This window comes from Panthera uncia, chromosome B1 (genome assembly GCF_023721935.1).
Source record: "Panthera uncia isolate 11264 chromosome B1, Puncia_PCG_1.0, whole genome shotgun sequence".
NCBI classification, from domain to species: domain Eukaryota; kingdom Metazoa; phylum Chordata; class Mammalia; order Carnivora; family Felidae; genus Panthera; species Panthera uncia.
The window spans coordinates 49,988,224-50,011,459 of record NC_064811.1 but is presented as its reverse complement, the minus strand read 5'-3'; the positions used below and the strand labels follow the sequence as shown (position 1 = coordinate 50,011,459).

General features: G+C 34.4%; 1 long non-coding RNA gene across 1 annotated transcript in view; it reads left to right on the top strand.

The window, feature by feature from the left end:
• The first annotated feature begins 6,322 nt into the window (after positions 1 to 6,322).
• Positions 6,323 to 23,236, top strand: part of LOC125922763 (uncharacterized) — a 42,839-nt gene continuing 25,925 nt past the window's right edge. The window contains exons 1-3 of the long non-coding RNA XR_007457772.1: positions 6,323 to 6,695; positions 9,267 to 9,311; positions 17,694 to 17,875. This is a non-coding gene — a long non-coding RNA (uncharacterized LOC125922763). The remainder of the gene's footprint in view (positions 6,696 to 9,266; positions 9,312 to 17,693; positions 17,876 to 23,236) is intronic.

The following is a 23,236-nucleotide window of genomic DNA, read 5'->3' as shown; positions in this document are numbered from 1 at the left end:
CAGACACTAGGACCTGCACAATGAGTCTATATAAATTTTAGCCATTTTGGTAAAAATTTACTTATAACATGAAGCCATTAGCATAGATGCAATTTTACCACAGCTGATTCATCTACTGCTATGGCTGAATGTCCAACCTGTTAGTACACAGACTCATGCTAAACCACAGCCAAGATAGTGCTATTGTGATAGAGCCGTATCTTGGCCCATGATAATGTCAAAGGAGCCGTCAGTACTATTGTACTGATTAATACAGATTAAACGCCAATAGCCCAAGGTCCCCAACTTCTCTCCCAAATATTTCTGGAATTTTTAGGCTATAGTGTGTTTCTAATGATTGTGATGTTTGATAAAGAAGTTCCATGCATACCTGCTGCTGATTCTGTTTCCATGAATTTTTCTCATAAACAATACTCTGGCACACTGGGTGAGTTTGTTAATTTTTTTTTTTTTTGCATGACCCTTGTGAATGCCATTTTAAGGTTGTTTTCTTTTACTTTCAGCTATGCAAAGTCTTAGCTGATACAGTTGGCATGTTATAATTTCAAGTCATAATGATAACTTTTTTTACAACAGTAATATCCAATTAATAAATATAATTAATATATCTTAGTTCACAATAACAATTTAAAATAAGAACAGTCACAGGTATGCCTGGATGGCTCAGTTGGCTAAGCGTCCAACTTTGGCTCAGGTCATGATGTTGCGGTTCATGGGTTCAAGCTCCGCATGGGACTCTGTGCTGACTGCGCAGAGTCTTTGTCTCCTTCTCTCTCTACCTCTCCCCGCTCATGCTCTCCCTCTCTCTCTCTCTCTCTCTCTCTCTCAAAAAAAAATATTAAAAATCATAATAAAAAATAAAATACAGTCTCAAAGAATAAAATTGGTAAGATGCACAATACCTACTTGAATTATGGTCTACAAAATGTTATTTGACCTTCATGTGTATGTATGGGCATATGTGTGTCTGTGTTTATATTTGTATATTTTACCGGCTCAAGTTATACCCAAATTAACCTGTAAACTCAAAGATCCCTGTCAAATAACAGCATTATATTTTATGTAACTTGATAGAGTATCCTGACATTCATTTGGAAGAGACTATTTGAAGAAAATACATTGTTTTTTAAAAGAGGAAGAGTTACATTACCAATTAGCAAAATTAGCATTTGGTCAGAGTAGCATAAGAATACAAAATATTACACCTATATAACAATTTCTAGTTTAAAAGAGGTAGATCCTATAACAACATAAAAATTGACCACCTTATACTTTTTTTTTTTATTTTTTAAGGTTTATTTATTTTTGAGAGTGAGAGAGAGAGAGTGAGTGGGGGAGGAGCAGAGAGAGAGACACGCAGAATCCGAAGCAGGCTCCAGGATCTGAGCTGTCAGCGCAGAGCCCCACGTGGGGCTCGAACCCAAGAACCTCGAGATCATGACCTGAGCCAAAGTCAGACGCTGAACGGACTGAACCACCCACGTGCCCCCCCTTATACTTTTTTTTAATTTACTTTCTTATACTATATTATTTCCCATAACAATGGCATTTAAATCCATAGAAAGTAATGATTTGTTCATTGTTTTGAAACAATTGTCTTTCAATTGGAAGAATAATGAAAACTAAATTCCCACTTCACATCAGTTAGAAAAAAAATGAGTAATAGATTTGAGAACTCAATATTATTAAAACAAAACAAAACAAAGCAATCTATGCAATTATAGTGGAACACATGATGAAAATATTTTATCAGTTAAGTTAGACCTTCCTAAGAACAGAAAATGAAGAAATCATTAAAAATAGATGACAGATGGATGAATGGATGGATGGATAGGTAGATACACAGACATATTTATAGGTAGATGTATACAGACTTTTGCTATCATTTGTTATGTGTGTTCTTAAAAATTTTTGAGTTTAAAAAATCATGAATTAAAATTACAGAGCTTAAGAGAAACAATATGTACTAATCAAATGCTATGCAGTTTTGTAGCAAAAGTACAGTAGTCTCCCATTATCCAGGAGGGATACATCCCAAGACCCTTAGGGGGATGTCTGAAACCACAGATAGTACTAAACTTTATATACTATAGTTTTTCATGTATTTACCCACCTGTGATAAAGTTTAATTTGTAAATTAGGCACAGTAAGAGTTCAATGATAATAAATAATAAAATAGTACAATTATAGCAATGTACTATAATAAAAGATGATTGTGGTCTCACGCTTTCAAAATATATCATTGCACTGTATTTACCCTTGTTGTAAGTGAGATGGTAAAATGTCTGTGTGATGAGATGAAGTGAGGTAAATAATGTAAGCATTGTGACATAGCATTAGGCTACTATTGACCTTCTGAAGATTCTTCAAAAGAAGGATCATCTGCTTCTGGACCACAGTAACTGAAAGGGCACAGAGCTAATCAGCTGAAAGTGAACCTCAGATAAGGGGGGGACTACTATACTAACAAACACACTGAAACTTTCATAACAAAGGCAGTACTAGGCATTGGGAAGATAACTTGGACCATCCAGCAAGGCTGAAAATTGCTTTAATAGATATTGACAATAAAAGAGTAGAGCGGAAATTCTGGCAGTCCTTTAACTCAAGCAGGGCAAATTCTTGGGCAAGGTAGATGGAGCTAGCCTCAGGACAGGAGGGCCATCATTAAGATGGGCAAGTTGGGTGTAATCTCCTGAGTCCAAAACTTTCTAAGATTATATAAACATTTCTGAGGTAGGACTTCTGGATGCAAGCATGTGACTGTAATTTCCTTAAAATATAACCCAAATAGTCCCACTCCCAGTGCAGCAGTCAAGATGTGTTGTTGTTTCTTTCCTAAAGGAGAGTATATGACTTCTGCTATTTTACAAAATTGCCCCTGAAAAACCACCTGAGTTCCAGGTACTGTGCTTATAATGACATATTTTCCACAATTTCTAATCATTTACATAGTAGAAATACTGTATTAGAAAAGACTGGAAAAAAATAGAGACAGAGATAAAGACAGAATATATATACTTGTATATACCTGATAATATATCTGATATATACATGTATCATTAGATGATAGATCGATAGATAGATATAGATGAACGGTCCCAGCTGCAAGGAACAAATGAAACAGCAAAATTGGATAATTAAGGATAACATAATTAAAAGACTATTTTCATTTTTATTATTTATTTTATTTTTTTAATGTTTATTTTTGAGAGGGAGGGAGAGAGAGCACCCACGCAAGTGAGTGGAGGAGGTGCAGAGAGGGATGGAAACACAGAATCTGTCAGCACAATCCGATGCTTAACCAGCCAAGCCACCCAAGTGCCCCCAAAAGACTATTTGTAAATGTGTAGGAAAATTTGGGGAAACAATAAAGGAAGGGGCAGTAGGATGCCTACAAGAAATTGTTACCACAAGAACCTTTCAAAAGAACAATAAAAAAGGCCACCTGGCAGAATGGTGGAGGTTTTTACAGAGGGAGTATGCCAACTCTTGTCCACCTGACAGGGAGGATGTAGTGAAACATATAACTCATCTTACTCTTCCCACTCTGTGATCAACATACTATAGAGCAGGCTAGTGACTGACTGATGTGGTCCACTTACATTATCCTCACGGGTTAGAGAGCCAAGTGTTGAAAGATGGAGACGGCATCATATCTATGAGGAAAATATCTGTGTGTATGTGTTTGGGTGTGCTGTAAAGTTCCTTAAAGGTTCATATCAAAATGGTAATAGTGATTACTGCTGAATCTGAAAAAGAGGGCACACTTTCTCAGTGGACTTTTGAAAGTGGACTTTTCACACTTTTGAAAGTGGACTTTCAAATGTTGCCCTCCCAACTAATGTGTTGTATAATTCAAACATTTATGAGAAATTAAATTTTTACAACCTTTTACTATGATTACCCTTTTTAAAAACAATGCTGGATAATACTACTGAATTGTTTTACGTAGTCTCACTGTGGAAGGTTACACACTTCTTTAATCCATAAAATTAAAGAACAAAGCATGTTTATTCTAAAGTGTTTAGTAAAAAGCCTTTAAATAGGATACAGAAAAGTTTTATGTGCATGACCTAAACTGTGCTTTCCAATACTGTTTTTTTTTAAGAAGAATTTACTATCTTTGTATGGTTTTAACTGTTTGCTTGAGAGAAAAGGAAATCTATAATTTTACTATTTATATTTTTAGGAGCATATACACATTGCAGTAACTCAGTGGAAATGGAAGCTATAAAAATCTGTGTTACATCAAAGAATTACATTACTGACATCTGCCAGACCCTGGCTTTCCCAGCTCTCTGAAACAATTATTGTTCAAAGCACGTTATTTCCAGTAGTGACATCAACAAAGAAAAAAAATGCACCTCTTTGATAGAATCTTAGTGTTTCATTACTTTTCCCAAAGCAAAAACAGTAATGCTACCTCACTATTATTCTTGCAAACTTCTTTTTATCACAGTATGACAATCCATTTGTTCAAAAAATATTTACCCAGCAACACAAAGGAGATTTTTTCCCCCTCACATTATTAAATCATGCCAACTTTTAAAGTATTTAATTGAAGGCTACTGCAGGAGACAAGACATTTATACCCTGAAGAATGATAATTGTGTTTACACGTAGTTTATTCAACCTAATCCACAAGGGGAAAAAGTAACTTCCATGAAAACAAATTTTTATGGAACTATGTAACTTAATATACATCAGCTATTTGCAGCTTTATAAAACTCCTCAAGATGGAAATAATGATTGTAATATAGTTCTTACTTTTGCTGTACTCCCAAGCTACACACCAGCACTAAGTAAAAATAAATATAAGTATAATCAGTCATATATTATTTGCATGCAATAAACATGCAGTTGATTTAGACACTGAGACCACAATGCACCTATCAATCTACAACCGTATTTTTCAGTAAAAATATAATAGAAATCTTAGTATATTCAACAAAAATTCAGACTGGAACAAAAGTAAAATGTAATTTCTAACCCAAAATATTGTTTTGGTGAATTTTAAAATATTTATGATGTTAATTGTAGGTAAAGGTTTTCAGAAAGAAGCACCTTTATTCATTTTCAATGAGTATATTAATAGTTAAATATGAAATAATTTTATTATACATTAAATATGATTTTACCAGTTGTTGAAAAAAATCAAATAATGGTAATGAAAGCAAAAATATTGTTAGACCCTAATATAACAGAATATAATGGGATTGTTTTTAGAATTTTATCATTATATATGATATTATATGTGTGCATATAAATGCATACATATTTACAAATATTGTATGTGTGTATGTATACACATGCACATATATACATGCACATTATTTATCAGAGATTTTACCAGATATATTATAAACTAAACCCTTTTATCAGAAACAGACTATGTATTTAACAAATAGCTCTGACATTAATAAAGCTAGGTTATTTTTCCTCATTTTGACTATTAAAACTATAAACTATGATTTATATACCTAAATTTATACTGTTAAATTAACTTTATATGATTTGCATACTAATACTGAAAATATTATCAATAATGTTGATACAGGCACTCATAAATTGCATTATTTACACTTGGTCAAAAGTAAGCTATTTTAATAAATTATTTGATTTAATTTGCCAACTTTTTTCTTGTTTTAGTACTTGAGCAGTTATATTCAAAAGTGAGAAGGGCTTTTTGCCTTACTGATAACATTTTGACATCAAATATAAAAATAAATATTTATAATCTCTGGTAGAGAAAATATTAAATAAAAAACATTCCAAACCAGATTATTTTTTTCTAAGACTCTATTTAATGGATTTCTCCATTTTGTCTATGACTCAAAGTCTGTATCCCTATCTTATCTTGAACTAAATTTTAGTAATTTATAAGTTCCAAGAAAGCCATCCATTTATCCAGAATTGAAATACATTAATATGGATATGGCAGGGATAAATATAACTTAATGCACAACATATTTGTGGCTGTTTGATTTTTGTTGTTGTTGTTGTTCTTAAATTGTTGTTTGTTTTGTTTTGTGTTTGTGGTTATACCTCATGTGTTTGTTTTTATTTGGGGATTTGAGCTAATTTTTTTAATTTCTTTTCCAGTCACTTATTGCTTTTTTATTTCATTGATTTTATTTTGTTTTGTTTTGTTTTGTTTTGCTTTTAGGAACCTGATCAGTTTTATTATTTCAACATTTGAGGATATGTTTGTTTTAATATTTGTTCCTTCTCTCTTTCCTTTCTTTTGGATGATCTATTACCCACTTCTTATCTTCTTGTATGCTAATTCATTTTATTTTGTTTTACCTCAATTAGCAATGAATGTGTTTATAACTATGAATTCTTCTTTAAGTGAAGTCTTAGTTCCTCCTATGCTCCAAATTTTAACAAGTAGTATTCTCACTTCCATTCATATCAAGATTTTTTTTAAGGAAGCTTTGAGGTTTGTTTGTTTCTGCCTGACTCACGGATTTTTGAGAGATTTTATTTAATTTTTAAATTGTTTATGTTTCTTTGGTTTTGAAGTCATTTTCTGATGAATTCATTTCTAATTGTACCTTTGATTTTTTTGTTTTAATTGATGCATAAACTGAGAGAAAAATGCTGAAAATAAGAACAGGGACTTAGTGACTTTGGAGACAATATCAAGCAGGTTAACCCACATGTACTTGGAGTTCCAAAATAGGAGAAAGGTAATAATAACTTTGTATGATGACAGATAATAACACTTATCATTGTGAACAGTGCATAATGTATAGAATTGTAGAATTACTGTGTTTCACACCTGAGGATAATATAACACTGTATGTCAACTACATTTCAAATAATGTAATAAATAAATAAGTAAATAAATAATAAAGGATATATAGCTCCTACCTTCACTACACTCAGAGATTATTAGGTCTCAATTCTAATAATATCTGGGAAATGCTAAGGCAGAGAATGCAGGGATCTATAGCACCTTGTAGAAATTGCATCTGGGGGGACCTGGGGGGCTCAGTTATTTGAGCAGCTGACTCAGTTTCAGCTCAGGTCACCATCTCACGTTTTTGTGAGTTCAAGCCCTGCATCAGGCTCTGTGCTGGCATCATGGAGACTGTTTGGGATTTTCACTCTCCCTCACTCTCTGCCCCTCACCCACTTGTGCTGTCTCTGTCTGTCTCAAAATAAATACATAAACTTAAAAAAAAAAAGTTGCATGTAATTAGAACATGAGGAGTTTGAAAAAACTTTCTAGAAGTGATGTCTAAATTGAGAGGTGAAGAATGTGAGGCACTGTCTAGATAAAAGAAAGGAAAGAAAGAAAGGAAAGAAAGAAAGAAAGAAAGAAAGAAAGAAAGAAAAGAAAAGAAGGAAAGAAAATGGGAGGGAAAAGGTTCCACGGTGGAAACAACAGACTTGATGATTGAGAGACAAAACACAACATAGGATATTAGATGAATAGAATGAAGTTCCATACATTTGGAGCATACATTTTGGATGATGTAATTTGTCTAAAGAGTTTGGAGGGGAGGGGAGGCTTTAAAACTGTGGTAAACACTCTCTAAAACATTGTGAAGTTAATTGGAAGTAATTAATTTATAATAAGAGAATATAACAGTGAGATTTTCATTTCATAATGGTGACTCTAACTGCCTGTAGAGTAGGGGTAGAGAGAGGAGTGAAAGTGCTCTGCTAATAATTTAGGCAAAAGTATTCTAGATTAGGGTAGGCCAACTGGTGATGGAATGAAGGGGATGAATTCAAGATCTATTTAGGCTTCGGTGAATTTCTGGATATTTGTTGGGTAAAATAATGAAGGAGAGAGTTATGAATAAAATTGTATTTCCCTACCAAAGTCCATATGTTGACATCCTAACCCCGCATGTCTGAGTGTGACCTTACTTGGATATAAGGTTGTCACAGATGTAATTAGTTAAAGTGAGGTCATTACGGTGTCCGCTACACAAATACGACTGGAGTACTTATAAAAAGAGGAAATTTAGACACACCCAGGGAGAACATCAAGTGACAATGAAGGCAGAGATCAGAAATGATGCTTTTATAAGCCAAGTAATTCCAAAGATTGCCAGTAAAGCACCAGAAGCTAGCAGAATGGTGGAACAGATTCTTGCACCTTCAAACAAAGCCAGCCCTGCTGACAGTCTGATCAGACTTCCAGGCCCTTGAACTGAGACAATAAATTCTTTTATTTATGCCACTGGTTTGTGTAAGACTTTGTAATGGCAGTTTTAGCAGACTAATACAGACCTAAAAAGCTCAAATGTGATAACTATCATTTTGGCTTGAGAAACTACATCAATAATGGGGCCTCTCACTTAGGAGTACTAAAGAGGAAAGAAAAATTTGAAGAAGAATGTTAGCATGTTTCATGTGAGTTTCATATGTCTTTGGACGAATAAGATGCACATAACACTGTATTGAAATATATATTAGAGAATTATCAGCATAGAAATGTGTATTGAGTTCTTGGAAGTGGCTGAAGAGAATGTGTGGAATTGGAAGAGAAGAACATCCAGGATATGTTCCTAACTAATAATACAGGAGGTATTAGAAATGTAAAATTAAGGGAAATGTTTTGTGAATTCTCAACAAAGAATGGGAATACAAAGGCATAGGTATAAGAAAATTAAATGTTTAGAAAAATGCTACAAAGAAAAGTTAAAGAAAAAACCCCAAAGTTTAATATATAGCTTCAATAATAGCAAAGTAAAGATGTTTTTATTTACATTTTTCTTTGTGACATTGTAAAAAAAAGTATCTGTTGAAAATAGAGTTGAGTTATGCAGCCTTCGAATATTATGGATTTCTAGACTTACTAGTTTATGTGATTAGACATCTGAGATTTGGGCACATGTTAGATAGCCCAGTAGGCAAAACAGTAGTACTACAGGGGAAATAAATTAAGCATATTTACCAGGGACAGATCCATTACAGTTATGAAACATGGAATCTATACTGAGTAATGTCAATAATAAAAGAGGTCACAACTAGGGAGAAATTATCAAGAGATTTAATAATATGAGATTTTTAAAAGTAGATGAAACCTAGTAATGTGAAAAAATTGGAAATCAAAGAAGCAGCAATTAAAGAATAGAATGACTGAATTAATCGTTTCCAGGTTGAAGAGATTCAAGTGAAGACAAGATCCATGTTATTGCTAAGGGAATGGGGGAAATGTGAAATTGAAGTGAATATAACTTATTTTAAAAGGAGGCGAAGGAACTGACACAGCTGAATTTTGAATTTCTCCACATTTGTAGAACCACTTAGAATGACTGACAGACGAGCTGGAGAGGAAGATTACAGTAAGTAGCAAAATTTTCAAGTAATGCAGTAGATAAAAGTCACATAAGGGAGATGTTGTATACGAACTGCCTAAGACAGGAAACTTTTTTGTTTGTTTTACTCAAGGTAGAAGAGTAATGATTATACATAGAAGAGATTTAGACTTCAGAAAAGATCATAAAGTGAAAGGAATATACAGAAAGAAAATGAGATTTTTAAATTTGACATTAATAACAATGAAAGGAAGTTTCCAGGTGGCACAATGCAAAGTTTTGTAAATGGAATTAATGTGGAATTGGATTAGAAAATAGTAAATGCAGAGTAACATGTGAATGAGGTTAATGGAGGGGTTAAATAAGTAAGGGTGAGGACTGCAGCAGTTAATATCATCATCGTTGATGGAATATGAGGCCTGATGAATTTAGGTGGCTTTAAGATTATTAGTCAGGACAGTCTTCTACTAGAAACAATATGGGAGAAGGATCAAACAAGCAAGTTTCTAAATTGGAGTTCTGAAATGTACAAATACTGTTTAGTTTAAACATGACTTCATTATTCCCATCATTTCTAGCACTGGATGCGGTGGTACAATTATTTCAGTATTCAGATAAATAAGGTTTTTTTTCTTTCATTTTTTTTGTGGTTAAATTTGTATCTCTTTGATCTATCATTCTAGATTCTGATGTTACCAGTGAGTAATGTTTCCTATTACTTTTTTTTCTTTTTTTCCCCCCTACCAGTTGTTAGTACACAACTTCTCTTAAAAGGCCTGGAGCCTTACTGTTAAATGCAATTACTTCCTTTCACACTCTATATTTTAATTATGTTTCAGATATAAGAACATTTTCTAAATCCAAAGATATGGGATGCTCAAGTGAATATTATATTCAAGTTGAGATTATATTTAATTTGAGAAGAACATTATATCCTTGCTAAATGTCACACCATCCAGATACTGATATAGCTTTGATTGAAATGCAAAAATACTAAATAATTATGTCCCGTTTGAAACTAAAAATTGTCTGATTGCCATTTCAAAAAAAAATAATAATCTTTGAGCAGGAGCTACTCAGTGCCTTTAGTTGAAAAGCAAAACAGACAAATAAACAAAACCACTATGGAAATACAAGCATCTGGAAGTAAATGGTATTTTTCTTTAAGGAGAATATAATGTGATTAGTGACTCAGTGCTCCATCAGATAAATCATTCTACCACTTATCAATAATTACATAAAATGTTATAAAATTAGAGGTCTAAATATGATATTTCCTTCAATAGTAATCATTTCTTGGCCATTAATAAATAGCTATTCATTCAACTACTGGCCTGATGATCTCTAAAGAAAATTTAAATCACTCTTAATTTCTAAAAATCTTTCTCTCTCTCTCTGTCTCTCTCTGTCTCTCTCTGTCTCTCTCTCTCTCTCTCTCACACACACACACACACACACATTTAGGTGGTGTTTTAGAATTGTGAAAATTATAAAATGCTCATAAACAGAAACAATTTATAACCTAAATTCAACAAAGATCCTAAGCTATATTTTGCTATAATTTCATAGAATGTATTCTGGTAGCATACATCAATAATTATCCATAATTCTATTTCATAAGGTGTAAACTTCCCTCTCTTATTATGTTAATGGAAGATTAGCATTTTTGGCTCCGTAGTAGTCCGTTATCTGGATATTCAGAAATACATGTAATCATTCTGCTATTGGAATAAAGAGTATGCGCATGCTTTCAACTTCGTAAAAAAAATCGTGATAAACATACTTTATTCATATTAAAATATAATGTTTATTATTAAAGAAAAATGTGAAAAAAGTTTTCAAAGCCAAATGATCCTACAAGGTCTATTATGCAAACACAGCATTCCTGTTCTCCTCTTTTCTCCCCTTTGACCCACTCTGCACAGTCAACCACTTCCAAACCTGTTAGCTACATTTCTGCATCTTCTGGTTATTTTAACTAGAATTTAAAAAAAATATAATACTGTTATTTTTTGATCTTTCATTTTAAGAAATTATCTAAGTTTTTCTCTTGTCACTCAGAGCATAACTGTTATAATAAACCATCCCCAAATCTCAATAGTTTAACAAAAAAATTTTTTTCACTGTATTGTCTAAAGCAGGATTGTCCAAAAATGATTCCTGGAGCTCACTGTTGATTGGCTACACAAAGAGCCAGCTGGGTGTTGGGCCCCCACTTTTCTTCTTATAGCAGAAAATGTGCTCAGATTCAACTTCTCCCACTTTGACACTTGCTAGCTTTCTGTGGTGAAACAGGCTGCAACATCCACAGTCCTTCAAGTCTTGGAGAAACTAAGCAGCAGGATTACCGCAGTCAGCTACCATCTAGGAGCTGGTATCTTAACCCAGACAGTTAGATCCAGTCAGTTTGTACCCCAGCTTCCCACTTTGTTCCCATGTTTCCTTTTAAGAAGCGAAAGCAAGGTGGGAGAAGGGAATTGGCAAAGACCCTTCACTGGCCATGAAAGGTCACAGCTGCTAAACAATTCTATTTCCAAAGACCTCTTTCGCTGCAGCACACCTTTATGTAAAGTAATAGGTGTTGGGCCATTAACATGTCTCCTTTGGTGGGACTTTATTTGGCAAATCGCCACTACCACCAAAAGATCTTTTTCTTTTTAACCCTTAGAATCCAAAGTCTTATGCATGTCACCTGTGGACGAAGGGTATCATACTCATGCATTGTCTAAATCATGCAATCCTAGCTGAATATATCTCCTGGCTGGTTCTTTACTGAGATATGAGTTCAAGCAAAAGTTCAAAGCTTTGGCTGGATTGTCTACAAGGCTGACTACTGGAGGAAGGAAGGGAGAGAAAGGGTTGTAAAGCATGAAGTGTTTTCAGGGGGAAAGGTCGGGACGTGTAGAATGTCACTTCAGGCCATGTTCCAATAGATAGAAACAGTCAAATGACTCCCTTCTAGCTATAAGAGGACTACAAAACTGCCTGTTAGCTGTTTGCCAGAAAAAAGTACGTGCTTAGTAAAGATCTAGCCAGCCTCTGTAGTCACGTCATACACGTCGCACTACTACGTGTCTAGAACTCCTTTCACTCTAACCAAAGGAATTCACTCTGTATCACACAACTTTTATTCACTCCCACTATCTCTAATGGTGTTATTTTGTAAAAGTGTGTGTAAAAGCAATTATTTTTAAAGTTTTCATTTCTTTAAATTCCTTTATATTATCTTACACTTAATTGATATTTAGCTTAATAGGGACTTCTAGGATGAAATCATTTTCATTTAGATCATTGAAAGCTTTGATACTAATATACTTTCAGCACGGATATTAAAATTCCCATAATTCTAGCTTCTTATTTTTTCTACTTGATTTTTTTTTTCTGGAAGCTTAAAACAGACAAAAATCTGGCAGTTTAATTGGATTCCAAATTAAATCATTGAATACAAATTATCATCCATTTCTCTAATTATTTACATAGGCTATATTCCCACTTGTGGAATAACTTGACAAAAACCTCATTAGCAATCTTGGTACCTTATTGCCACATTACTTCTGAACTAGTGTAACAATTTGCATCCAAAGCTAGGGATATGAGGACCTCTGCTCACCAGAACTACTGTAATATTGCATAGTATTGTTTACATAAACATTTTCCCATTTAATATGATGACATAATATAAGATGACATAATTTTCTTTTACTTTCTTATTGATGACTTTGAATATCATTTAATGTTGAACATTCTTTCATATTTTATTTTTTTTAATTTTTTTTAACATTTATTTATTTTTGAGACACAGAGAGAGCATTAACAGGGGAGGGTCAGAGAAAGAGGGAGACACAGAATCTGAAACAGGCTCCAGGCTCTGAGCTGTCAGCACAGAGCCCGACGCGGGGCTCGAACCCACAGACCGCGAGATCATGACCTGAGCCGAAGTCGGACGCTTAACCGACTGAGCCACCCAGGTGTCCCTCTTTCATATTTTATTATGTAGTTGTATTTCCACTTTGTACATAATGTGTCTTTTTTTAATCTATTAAGTTTATATTAAACCTATTAATTTGTATGTTTCTTTTTTATTTCTTGTATCATATATTTATACATTTTGTGACATATCTCCAATTTATTGTCTGCTTTTTAATTCTTGCATGCTGTATGTTATGTACAAAGATATTTTATTTTGCTTTCTATTGAAGTTCCCTATTTCTGCATTATCTTATATATTAGGTTTGGTGTTTCACCTCTTCCCCTTCTGTTCTGTGTCCTGCTTTTCATCATCTCTCAAGGCTGATTTTTATCTTTGAATGCTTTACTCCTGGATGATCAGTTAGAGCTACATGCTAACTAAGCTTCTGATTTAACTGGTTTCTCTACACTGCTCAGTCAATTACAACTATCCAAATGCTTTTGACCATGGGCTATTTATTTATTTACTTATTTATTTGAGAGAGAGAGAGAGCATGTGCATGCATGCACGCTCATAAGCAGGGAAGGGGCAGAGGGTGAGGGAGAGAGAGAATCTTAAGTAGGTTCCACATCCAGGGTGAGCCCCACGTGGGGCTCCATCTCACAACCCTGCGATCATGACCTGAACCAAAGTCAAGAATCAGATGCTTAACCTAACCAATAGAGCCACCCAGGTACCCCAACTATGGGCTACTTAGATGGACTACTTAAGATGCTGAAAAAAAGAGTTAAAGAATTTTTTCTTTTTCGTAAACAGTACCATTTGTTACTCACACTGTGTTTTATGGGTGCCTTTGATGACTTCACTGGTTGAACGAACAAGGGTTCCATATGATCCATTTTGTCTTTTGTCAATATCATAGTTAAAATGATCTTGACATTTTTCTCAATTATTAGTGATAATTCATGCAAGGCAATTTTCATCATAACTGGGACATAATGACACTCAATAAATTATTGTTGCTATTATTATTTTAACTCTTGCTATTATTTTTTTAACTGTTGATATTATTTGAATTGTTGCTATTATGAATTATATGGTCACCTTTGACAATATCTCACCATGTGTATGAGTTAAGGGACAGTAAACATCTTGAGTAGAGTAAGAGATATTGGAGTCTGGGACTTGAAGCCCTAGTTTTTGGATGCTAGTTTTGTCACTTAATATACGCAAACTTGAGCAAAAACTTGGGCCTTTTTTCCTCTCGTGTTTAAAATGCAGATGGGGGGTGCCTGGGTGGCTCAGTTGGTTAAACGTCCAACTGTTGATCTGGACTCAGGTCATGAGGTCCTGGTTCAGGGGATCAAGCCCCACATGGGGCTCTGTGCTGGGAGGGCAGAGCTGACTGTCTCTGTTCCTCCTCTACTTGTGTGTGGACTCTCTGTCTCTGTCTCTGTCTCTCTCTAAATAAGTAAACTTAAAAAAATAAAATAAAATGCAGATAGTAATAAATATCTCATAGTATTATCACTTAATGAATTAACTAACTCATTCATCCATTAAATCACAGTTATTTATTAAGAGTATGTCATGTGGGTATAGAGGATAAAATAGGAACCAAGACAAATATAACCTTTGCCATTATGGAGCTTAGAATCAAACAGAAAAAAACACATTTAACAAATAATCAAAAATTAGTTAATTTTAATTATAATTATTATGCTTAAGGAAAACATGATACTGTACTTCCCCAGGTAAGAATACTCAGTTTCACTAATTATGGTGACATTATTTATTTGTGTTTTAAGCCAAGCCCTGCACTGCTGGAAGGGAACTTTTAGCTTCAAATGTTTACCAAAATAACTAAAATGGTTTGTTGTGAGAAACAAATAAAATAATGGATATACTTTGCTCCTAATAAATATGGAATAACTTTTATTTGTTATTTTTGTTTACTGTAATCCAAATCACCCTTAATAATCTCCATTCATATATGAACACATATGATCTCCCTTCAAGGATCCTCATCTAGTGGTACAATTGGAATGAAAGGAATTAAAGGCTTTGTCCTGGACACATTCCTGTATTCTGATCTTTTACTCTCACTCTGCTAATCATTAATACTTAGGACTCCTTGTTAACGCAAGATTAGCAACTTCTCTTGATAAAATATGATCACCACTATCCCTGCCTCTAAAGAAAGACAGTGACCACTCAAGCACATATACAAATGCTCTTCAATTATCCATAGCAATCCCAAGGCTGTTTAGGTTTGTAGTGATGAAGCATACTATAGTGAAGGTATGCAGAAAAGTAAGATACATACAATATAAAGAAAAATAAGCAAATATTGCATGGTAAATGTGCATAGCTTATCACTTAGGAAACTACATTAAAATGATCCATCAATAAGCCTACTTTCTGTGCCTTCTCTTGCTATCTATTGATTACAGGTTCATAAGATCAGGAAAGATGATTTATTTTATTTGTATTCTTAGCACATAACAAATATTTTATCAATAAATATTTAACTGAATTAAATATCAACTTAAATAGGACCTGAAGTGTTTATCCAGCAATTCATCAGATGCTTCTAGCATCCTATGAATTTTTCCTCAGACCCTCATGGTCATCCTCATGAGACCTGTCACAACATCCTCTGCCTAATCTCCTCTAGCCCAGAACATTCCCTATATTCTTCACTATCAGCAGTTGGCTTTTTTTTCCCCCTCAGCTATCATTTTTTTTTATTCCTTCTACCTTCTTTTTTACTTAGGAAGTAAAGGATCAAAGAATTTGGTATAAATAAAGCTTTTGTACTACGTGCTTTCCCTAACTATTATTAATTTTTTTCACAGGAAAGAATTATAGTATATGTGAAATACAGATGTTTTAATATCTATCATTCATCTCTATTGAAAATACAAGAGAAAATATCTGCCTAGAATAATTATCAGGTTTCAAGAAAGACATGACTTAGGCAAAAAAAAGAAAAAAAAAAAAGAAAGCAACTGGTATGTTGCTTTCAGTACATATTTTGAATGCGCGTGTATGTGTTATCTTGATAAATCACTTACCTCAAGTATTTTTAGACAAATGAACTCATCAAGCTACAATTTTTGAAATCATTCTTGAATCTCATTTTCTTTCACACTCTATATTCAATCCATTAGAAAATTCTGTCACACTTATCATTAAAATATATCCTAAATCTGATACTTTCTCAGCATTTGCCCTGCTGCCAACATCATATCTATTCCTTGACTACTTCCTTTTCCTTTGGGTTCACTAGCTATCATACAAAACCTTTTATACAAAGAGAAGCCAGGATGATCCTTTCAAATATAAATCTGATTTGTTGACAACTCTCCAATTGTTAACAGTCAGCATGTGTCTTAAATCCATATAGTGTTATAAAATATGTATATTTGATTATTACTAAAAATGAAGGATTTAGAAAGCTTTGAAATCAGCCTTATAGTCGCCATTGGTAAACTTTGTTCACGATTGAGAAATACTGTAATAAAGGTAAAGTTTTACTTTCTTCATTTAACCATAATGGGGGAAACTGGAGATGATAAAAAAGGTGAAAGAGCTTATATTTTATACATTTTGTATTCCATTAAGAAAGGAAAACAAAGCTGGAAACAGAATTGGCATTACAAATTCTGGTTAGAAGTGGAGAGGAGGTAAAGATATACTCATTGATAAGATAAATAACTATGACAGTGATCCATTTATTGCTTCTCAGCTGTGCTATTTCTCCTTTGTGAGCTGAACTAATGTGAAGGTTCACCAGTAAAGCACTTTGCCAGTAGATATTCTATAGGAGGAAGGGGCTTTCTCTTCCTGGTTCTGATGTGTTCCTCTCAGCCTGTAGCTTCCATAGCTCCTGGCTCTGCAGTTCAAGGCAGCCAGCAGCACTCAGCAACAAACAGTTTTCCCTGGCATCCATTTGTTTTGGTTCACAGAAAACTCTGAGAAGTGGCACTGAGGTAGGAAAACTAAAGGACTCTATAAAAATCTGCTTTTTCTCCTTTTCTAGTTTCTATTCTTGCCAGGACATTCACCTCCATTTTAAACATGCCTCATAATGCAAATAGTGTATGTCCTCCTTGCAAGGGTCAAGGACTTAATGATTTCTTTAGAATAGATAATGTCTAAGGAAGAACCAGATAAAAATGACCAGATGGAATGACCATGTGTGTATTTCAGACCACCAGTGATAGACTTCTCAATACCAAGACACCTGCCTCTAAGGAAGAACACCTGAACCCTCGCATTTGTTTTAACTGGTTCTTGGACACCTGAGAGGACTGGTACACCAGACTACAGTCCTCAATAAGAACTCCCAGGCCTCAAGCAAAGATGAGACTCTCTCCCTTCTTTTCTGAGTCTCCCAGACACTGCCCGCACCTGCACTCTCTCTATACCTTCAATAAACTCTGCTTTCACCTCCTGCTGACTCAAATTTGATTTCTATTTTGCATTGCATCCAGGACCCCTCTTGGCTGATTCTGTGGAAGCCCTCTGGGTCCCCAGACCCAGCCTGCTGGCATCAGCACTTCCATGTGGGTGGCTTCACCAGGCACCCCGGAAGACAGGTTCCCAGCAAGTTCCAGAGCAAGGACTTCCAGAAAATTCCTCCAGCACAGCACCAGCACATCTTCTCTTCCATTCAGTGAGTCATGGCCATGCCTTCTCCAAGGAGATTTGGATCTCACCCCTGGACTATGAGTGAGGGAACACTACACTGGGTGCTCTCTCTCAGCCACTGGGGATAGTGGTTATCCTAGTTCAGGCTGCTATAACAAAATATCACAGGTAGAGTGGCTTAAAAAACAGAAATTTATTTTTCACATTTCTGAAGTTTAGAAGTCAGACATCAAGAGTGCAGGCATGGTTAAGTTCTGGTGAGGGCTCTTGTCTGGGTTTAAGACTGCCAACTTTTCCTTGTATCCTCATGTGGTCAAGCAGAGAAGGGATTCAAGGTCTTTCTATGATTTGTAAAGGCTAATCCCATTTGTGAGGGCTCTACCCTGTGAACTCGTGCAATCCTAATTATCTCTCAAAGGCCCCACCGCCTAATACTACCCCATTGCAAGGTAGGGTTCCAACATAAGAATTTTGAGGGAGATAAATTCATCCATAACAAGGACAGTAACATGAGGGTCATATGCATAAATTGCGATAACATATGGAGCCTGTTTTAGATAGGGCAAAAATAGAGCAATGAATAACATAAATAAATAATATTTATATATGGTACTACTGTTAGAGCAGTCATTATTTCTTAGCTTCTAGTTCTATAGAGTTTGCCTTTGATGCTGCGCTTTCTGTTTGCACACAGCATGCACCCTTGGGGTTCACCTTGTGTTCGGTGTTTTGCCTGAATAGGCTGAGGTGATAGAAAGACATTCAACTTTTCACTCCTCTGATAAGCTGTATATCCTCTGTACCCTCTGTGATCCTCATCCATCAATGAACAGATAGATCTGAAGCACGGCAGGGTTCAGTGCTGCTGTGTTGGAGCTGAGGAAGCATTATTTCCATACAAAGGACCACTTTACTAACGAGTGCTGCAGGGAAAGAAAAAGCATGCCCCAAACCACTGAGAACTGGGGATGTAGAGTAAACCACCTAATGAAAATACTTCTTTAATGTGATCAAATTCCTTGTTTTTAGTCAAAACTATATTCTTTTTAAAAAAATCAAGACCTTAAATTTATTGAGTACTTAATATAAGCATTGTTCCACATACTACAGATTTTGGCCTTACCTTACTTAAAAACTCTAATATTTTTAAAATAGTTCTGATATTTTAGTGTTAATTAAGAATATTCTAAAAACTGATATGGATTGTTTATTATGAAGCCTGAGACAAATTTTATTAATATGAAAGAGATACTTTTTCTTACTTATATTGGATACCTTGCTGTAACCGTATCATACAAAAATAGGAAAAAAAACATTTAGAGTACACGGTGCTTTCAATTTACTCATTTATTCAACAACTACTGGCTGAGGTTTAAAACATAAAAGACACTCTGCTAGTTATATCAGAAAATGATAAGCAAAAGAGACAAGATTCTTCTCATGAAGTTTTCAGTTTAGGAGGATGGGAGATGTCCAATAATCAATAACAAAAAATAAAAAATGAAATAAAAATAAACATGATCAGTGCTATAAAGAATCTTGTAATGTACCATAAACACATTAATAGGCAAGCTGAGTTAAGCTGCAGCACTATGATAAACTTCGCTACGAACAGAAATGTTGCTTTTAAATATGAAGGCTAAGTAGAATAATTAGGTCAAGAGGGATCTGGGGATGATGGACCCAATGGGTTTCAGGTAGTGGGAAGAACACTTGGAAAGTTCATGGTCCTGAAATAAACACTGACATTTAAGAATTTCAAATATTATTCTTATTGGAATATAGGGAGAGGCATGGTGTGAATTAAGATGGGGCTAGAAAGAGACACAGCCTAGGATGTAGAAAAGTCTCTACCACCTATGATTGACCATATTGAGAGCCCTTCTTAAGTTTTTTTTTTTTTTCTTCCCTTAAAGCAGTGAGAAGACACTAAGATTTATAGCAAAAGAATAACATGATAGGGTCTGAAATTTTTAAAACATTCCTTTCTATAATGTGAAAAAAATTGCTTTGAAGGGAAATTTTTAATGTAGTGAGGGCATTTGAGTTAGAACACTATTTCCAGTAGTTTAGATAATCAATAATCTCAACCATCGCTATGTAATGCAATTGTAAAAATGAAGAAAATTGTAGAAATGAAGAAATCAATGGGGAATTCATATGCATGCAGTTCTATTTCTGAAGAATGTTGGAGGTAGGGAAAATATTGCAATACTGACCAAAGCAGCAAAAACAATGAGCCAAACCATCAGATTTTGACAGCATTTAGTGAGGAATAGACCTGAGATCTAAAAGTCAAAATTACAGTACAAATTTATAAATCTCTTACATTTTTCATTAATAAATTCAGACACTAAGTTCTAATGATTTAATAACGATATTGGATTTATAAATCAACTCGATGTTACTAAATTAGGACTGGCATATGTATTCGTAAGATAAATGTGTCCACTCTATAAGTAAAGACCGGACAGGAAAATTGATTAATTTTTTTTTTACTTAAAAGAAGTCTCATTTATCTTTAAATAAACATTTTTGTTGAGTAACCCCTCTAGTGAAAAGCTAATCAAATGTGGAAATAATTAAAGAGTTTGGGGGCGCCTGGGTGGCTCAGTCGGTTAAGCGTCCGACTTCGGCTCAGGTCATGATCTCACGGTTTGTGAGTTTGAGCCCCGCATCTGGCTCTGGACTGACAGCTCAGAGCCTGGAAACTGCTTCAGATTCTGTGTCTCCTACTCTCTCTGCTCCTCCCCTGCTCACGCTGTCTCTCTCTCTCAAAAGTAAAATAAAAAAAAATAAAGAGTTTCAATCAGAAAAAAAACGATTTATAGGTTTTAGCAGTAGGTTACAAAAATGGGATACATATTAAAGTAAATACAGTGACTAGCTGTATTTTGGAAGAATTAAGAAACTATTTTTTACTTATATAACAGCGTTCTTTTAAAAGTATATAATTTTAAAAGTATATCTACATATATCTTTAATAACCAGCAGAAAAAAAAACTAATTGGAAATTTTAATAGTTCATAATATGGTCATTCTAAAAACATAAGAGATAAGAAAATATAAAAATAAGGGGGGAAACTAATTTTTTAAATTGCATCAGAGCTTATCAACATCATGAACAAAGCTTTTGGGAAATATTCTACTGACTCCTGTTCTAAACAAAAAAAGATCTTTTAATCATAAAATTTTAAATAGCAATAGGCAAAAATCATCATTCTCCACAACCCATTCCTAAAATATATCTATCACACAGTAAGATCAGTGAGGCAGCCTGTCTGCAGCTAACACATAGCTACATGAATTCAGATTTTGCACCACATGTTCAAAGAATTTAAAGGTAAGTTGTTGATTTCTAATGAGGTGCTTTTGTAAAAAAAAGCTTTGGCCAGCTGTGCAGTGTTTTTGATAATTTATCACAAAAGATATAAGCATACTAAGCACATAGCTAGGCAAACAGGAAACTTAATTACATTGTAAATGTAAATTAAGTACCAGAATATATTAGAATATATATGCTATAAAACTTGGAATTAGGAGTTGTTTTACCAGTTGTTCGTCTTTTTTATCCATTTCATGTAAGTACTCATTTTGGGAAATAGCAAACAAAAATGTAAGAACCTCCTATCTAATGTTTACTATTCCTCTGTGTTAAAAAGTTCATTGTCTCTATTCCCTCCTCACCCATCCCATATTGAATGCGCATTTTATTTCACCTGCCTAACCCATGCCATCATCCTACAAAATTCCTGACAGTACCATCTCAAAAGTACTTTACAAATCTTCCTACTTTGCTCCATTTCTGTTGATTTGTTATTCAATGTAAGCTACCGTATACTGTCACCTGGATTGCTACTAGAGTTTCTCAGTTTTGTTTATCTACAATCCATTCTCTGTATGGCGTCCAGAATGGATTTTTTTATTAAGGTATATTGAGGTATATAATACATGAAGGTGCACAAAATTAAGAGTAAAACTACCACTCTGGTCAATATATGGAACCTACATAGCACTTCAAAGGATGCCTCTATACCGTATTCTTATTTAGCACCCCCTGAAGTAAGAACTACTCTGACTTCTGTCATAATAAATGAATTTTGCCTATGTTTGAAGTCCTTGTAAATAGAATTATGTTGCATGTATCTTTTTGCATCTTTCTCCTTTTGCTCGATACTAGGTACATGAAGCCCATCAATGCTGTTGTGTGTAGAGTTCTTTGTTTTTATTGCTGTATAGTTTTCTAATAAATATACCACGATTAATTTATCTATTCCATTGTAAAAAAAAATGGATGGGGCAATTTTGAATAAAGATGTTGAGGTCATTCTTCTACAAGTTTGTTAGTGGATGCTGCCATTCATTCTTGAGGCATCTATCCCTAGGAGTGAAATTGCTATGTGATAGGATAGGAATAGCTTAAGCTTTAGTAAATACCAACAGAAAGATTTCCAAAATTGTTTTACTCATTTGCATTCCTACTAACAAAATAAGAGTTTGTCTTGCTCCTCACATTTACACTTAGCATCGTTGGACATATCTTGTACACGTCAGTGAGTGACTGGTACCTCACTGCAAGTTTAGTTTTATAACTCTTGATGTTGAATAGTCTTTCCTATGCTTATTAACTATCTGTAAATATATTTTTCTGAAGTTACTATCTAAAATTTTGCCCACTTTTCTTGGGTTTTCTGTCTCCCTATTCATTAATTACATGTGTTTTAAGTATTATAAACAGAAGTTATTTGTTGGTTTTAGATAGGTAAGTAGATAATGAACGTAACCACATTAATATATGCACATATATAGGGAACAAATATATACATATACATATTAAAATATGTGGCAAATATATGTCAGTCTGAAGATTGATTTATCAGTATTATGAACAAAAATTCTTAATCTTTATCACCAGTTTCTTCCTCTAGTCCTCATTTTTCTTTTCCCAAAAATATGAATAAATAATTGTAATATAAACAAATATATTTCAGATATTGTTGCTGTACTTAAGAAACTAGAGGGGTGGGGCGCCTGGGTGGCTCAGTCGGTTAAGCGGCCGACTTCGGCTCAGGTCACAATCTCGCGGTCCGTGTATTCGAGCCCTGCATCGGGCTCTGTGCTAACATCTCAGAGCCTGGAGCCTGTTTCAGATTCTGTGTCTCCCTCTCTCTGACCCTCCCCTGTTCATGCTCTGTCTCTCTCTGTCTCAAAAATAAATAAACGTTAAAAAAAAATTTAAGAAACTAGAGGGGTGTCTGGGTGGCTCCCTCGGTTGAGTGTCCCACTTCAGCTCAGGTCATGATCTCACGGTTTGTGAGTTCAAGCCCCGCGTCGAGCTCTGTGCTGACAGCTCAGAGCCTGGAGTCTGCTTCAGATTCTGTGTCTC